The sequence below is a fragment of the Aedes aegypti genome, chromosome 2 (assembly GCF_002204515.2).
Source record: "Aedes aegypti strain LVP_AGWG chromosome 2, AaegL5.0 Primary Assembly, whole genome shotgun sequence".
NCBI classification, from domain to species: Eukaryota; Metazoa; Arthropoda; class Insecta; order Diptera; family Culicidae; genus Aedes; species Aedes aegypti.
This window is the reverse complement of record NC_035108.1, coordinates 22,417,597-22,422,149: the sequence shown is the minus strand read 5'-3', so window position 1 is coordinate 22,422,149 and position 4,553 is coordinate 22,417,597. Positions and strand designations below refer to the sequence as shown.

Genomic DNA, 4,553 nt, shown 5'->3' with positions numbered 1-4,553 from the left:
AACAATAAATAAATAAATAAGTATTAATAAAATGTTTTCATGATCTCATAACGCATACCCAAATCCAAAACTTTTAAAGTTTATATATAACATTTAGAAACTCATCGATCATACTCTAAAAAAAAATATCCTGGTAAAAAAAAATTATTTTCGTGTAATCTGTTAATTCATTTTAATTTATACATATATACATATACATACAATATTTATACATATACATAATATATATACATATAATATACATAATACTAATTAATACATGAAAACGACTTGTTTAATTCACGCAAGGCCCTTAACAATAAAATCAGCAACAAACTGCGGTTCCCGTAATAATTTACACCGAAAAAAAAATTTTTTTTTCTACTAAATGTGGAAATTGTGACATGTTTGAAATGTCTTTATTGGTTTACCATCACCAAATTTTTATGGTAGATAGCTAATATAATGAACCGTTTTCCCTTTTACGTTGGTATTCCGATAGGGTTTTGAGATATTTGAGTTTTTGTGTCAAAAATTATGTTTTTTAAAGCAAAATATTTTTTTTTTTACTGTGTGTATTTTTTTTTGGAATCTTTATTTAGTTGTCTAACTTTGTTTCTTTAGTTGTCTAACAATCGAACGAACCGTTTTTGCTGTGCAGCTTTTTGAATATTTTTGAACCATTTTCACATACACCCTTTTGAAAAGTTAGTCGTGACTCAACTTGAAGATTTGATATCGGAAAATGACGATTTAGATGGAACTGGAAAACTGTGCAAAGTTTCAGCTCAATAGAAAAAAATGAATTAAAAAATTTACCAAATTTTGGTGCTGTTGCTTGGAATCACACTAATGGAGTATTTAGCCTGTAGTAAAAAAAATCTGCGTGGTATTATTTATCAAGAAAACTGATTGTTTTAGTCAACTGAATCCTCATTTTTTTTTATCAACCCGTTCATCGTTACCCCGTTTAACTGTAATTACTTCTGTCTTTGAACAACCCTTTAAAACTCTTTCAAAAAATTGCGGTGCGAATCTTTGACAAAGATCGAAAGACAAAAGGTCGAAGTGACGGAAGGTCGAAGAAGAAAAAAAAGGATAAAAGGTCGATAATTTTTGTTTAGGAAGGAAAAATTTCACACCAACGCGAATAATTTTGGACCGTATGTCCTTCGAACTTCAGTCGTTTTGATGTTTTGTCTTTCGATCTTTAGTCTCTAAGCCTAAGGATTTGTTGGTATAGAAACGCGTGTTTAATGAATTTGAATCCAACAAATCAATTATTTCACACACGGTTTCCTACTGTTTCAACTATATTGCTGATAACAAAATCTGAACCATTTTGTTTTATTCCGTATTCAACTGTTCGTGGATAAAGTAGCACATCTACATTGAGTGGAGCCATGAAACAAGGTTTGTTCTTGTTGTTGTTAGTCACACTGTTGTCCATGTTTCGATTTGGTAGTACCGTTGGAAAAAGTGGAGGTAAGATTCATAAACAGAGATTAAAAATGATTGAATATTTATTTTATTTGATTTTGATTTAAATTGATTTTATTTAAGGTTTCTGTGACTATCCGCCCTGTGCCATTCCATTCAATATGCCATATGACGTAGCGTACAATTACATCAGGGGCCAGTCGTAACGAAAAATAATTATCAAATTTTATTAATTGTTACTTAAATGAGAAGAATAAAGTACATAGGGATGGTACACAAATTATGTCACGCTGAATTCCAACTTTTTCGACCACCTCTGTTACACTTTTCGTATGAGTCCTCCAAAAAAATTGTAAGGCTTGTCACGCTTGGCTCGACCTCCTAGCCCCTTGGAGCGTGACGTTATTTGTGCATGACCTCATACTAATAAGTTCAAGAAAAGTTGTAAAAGTCATCACCATAACAAAATCGACTAATGAAAAATTGTTATTTTGGATTTGACTTCTGGGGTTTGACTTTCTGGGAAATGTCCTACAACCGAAAATCTTCATTATTTGGCATTTTGTGCAAATTAGGGTAAAGGTTTTAATTTGGACCCCTTAGGAAGTGATTTTAGTTTTTTGTCCCAATTAATTAATTGCACAACGTAATCAAGTCAAAGAACATGCCAAAATGTAGAGAAAAACTTCCTCCACAAGAAAAAAAAAATGCCCGTGCAGGATCCAAAAAAACGTCGAAAATAATTAAATTGTGAAGCACTGTTTTTCATTATTTTGGACACACCAATACATTTTGGACCCTCAAATTATATTGTTTGGACCCCCGTATCGTTTGGCGACAAAGTCCACTACACTGGTTGTATAATATGCTTGCCCATAGTCTAATCAATTGATTGACAATAAAAAACCGAAGAAATTTCACGCTTCTAATTCAGAAATTTGAAAAAAGTTTTTGTTTAAATTTGAAAAAAAAATCTGATGGCTTCAATTTCTGTGTGTAACGTGTTGTAACGGCTGCATGAATAAATCAATTAAATTACATTAATTTCAGATAAAAAAAACACATTTTCTATGTAAAAACGATTGATGCAAGTGCGGAATATTCCTATCTTTTCAAATGACATGCGTATGTATCTTTTCAAATGACAATGAGTATGTTTCAGCATTTTTGCGGTATTACCTAGTTTTCTAAAATATTGAATTTTCTTGGCGACAGTGTTTTTTAAAACCAATAATGAATGAATTTGTCCTCTTATCATTTCAAAGGCATGCGATTCATGGCCTTCGTACAATCCTTTCCGGTGATGTGTTGCGCTACTTTGTATGAAATGTTTGGGTGTTTTTTTTTTCAGTTTTATGGTTTTAGAGTGAAAGATTTTTCAATTTACCTTTATGGCGTGCAATTGAATATTGATAGCCGAAGTACTGTAGGTTTTTAAGTATCCAGTCAATTTCAGGTTGAGGGTGTCCCAGAAAGAATGGGCAGTGCCTGGGACACGGTTATATGAAACATTTAGATTCTCGCTCCAGTCCACTTTTCGGAAATTTTGTCCAATTTTGTTATTATTGTTATTCCTTTACGTGTCAATCAACGTCGCCTTGCTAATTGTTTTTCATTGAATAACTTTTTACAAGTGTCAGATTGTTTTGAGGTCTTCGGCAGTATTCTTCATCGTAAAAATACCTATCGATGACTGTGTTTAGAATTTTTATAGAGGTCAATGGGCGACCTCTGGCGATTTTTTTTTTTGCAAAATTTAGTTTTCCCTTACAAATTTTGAACGGCTGGCGCGTAAATATAGTTTCGCCAATCAAGCTGAAATTTTGCACTGTTGTCAGGGACTAATCTGTCACGCTATTTCCAATACCTCATACACGTGCTGTCACACTTTCTTAGACCCCTCTCCCCCAAACGATGGACGTCATTTTTGATTGATCCCTTATGGAACCTAAATGCAGTCCAAAAAGTGCACTGGAGCGAAAATCTAAAATTTGTTCCACACTAATGGGCACGACTGCACCATAATACTTTTTATGACAAGTGCAGAGAGAAGTTTGATTGAATTTTTGAATGGCGTAACATTGTTCAGAAGCTTCTCTGACCTGTTTTGCATGAATAGTGTTGTTTCAGTGAGACTTTGTTGTACAAAATTACTGCTAGGCCAGAATGAAAATTCCAATTTTATTAGAAAAAAATGTATTTATTTATATACACTTATTAATCAGAACACCACTTATTGGAATTAAAATCATAAACTTAAGTCTATTAAATTAGAGCTTGAGTTTAAGCTTGATTGGCCACCCGTGGTTGCTAATACAGTATCGCTAAATCAGCTGCACTTACACAAGGATGACTGCTTGGAAGTAACAGACACCCTTAGTGTATAAGTGCTGGTGATCTTCTATTTTTAGGCGATAATGGCGCCTGCTACGTCAGAAAGCTGACCAATGAGGGGAAAGGAGGAGGAATGGGGGATAATGCATTAAACTGGCTCCCACAGTCGATCGTGTATACCTACATCAAGCGTCTACGCCAGTTCATACGGGAAGGTGTAGGGCAGGTATAATTTTTATTTCAAAGGGGCAAATGGGCCCGGCAAACTTTGTCTTGCCATCAAGTAGGCTGTTGAAAAACGCTATGGATCGTCCCATACAAAATGACAGTTATGTTCACGCTCGTTTTTTCGACATTCCCGGTGAATATCCTGGAATTTTTATACACACAAACACGTCGGAACACTCGACGTACAAAACGGAAATATAATCATGCACATCGGTTGACCCGTTCGGAAGCCATTTCGTGACATATATGGGCATTCCTTAGCCGAGTGGTTAGAGTCCGCGGCTACAAAGCAAAGCCGTGCTGAAGGTGTTCGATTCCCGGTCAGTCCAGGATTTTTTCGTAATGGAAATTTTCTTGACTTCCCAGGGCATAAAGTATCATCGTACCTGCCACACGATATACGAATGCGAAAATGGCAACTTTGGCAAAGAAAGCTCCCAGTTAATAACTGTGGAAGGGCTCATAAGAACACTAAGCTGAGAAGCAGGCTCTGTCCCCGTGAGGATGTAATGCCAGAAAAAAGAAGAAGAAGGCATGCTGTACTTGAAAGTGCATTCATTCCACACAATTTG

General features: G+C 35.0%; 1 long non-coding RNA gene across 1 annotated transcript; it reads left to right on the top strand.

The window, feature by feature from the left end:
* The first annotated feature begins 1,318 nt into the window (after positions 1-1,318).
* Positions 1,319-1,702, top strand: LOC110676631. The gene is made up of 2 exons (XR_002500585.1): positions 1,319-1,464; positions 1,543-1,702. It is a non-coding gene; the product is annotated as an uncharacterized LOC110676631 (long non-coding RNA).
* Positions 1,703-4,553: the final 2,851 nt, after the last annotated feature.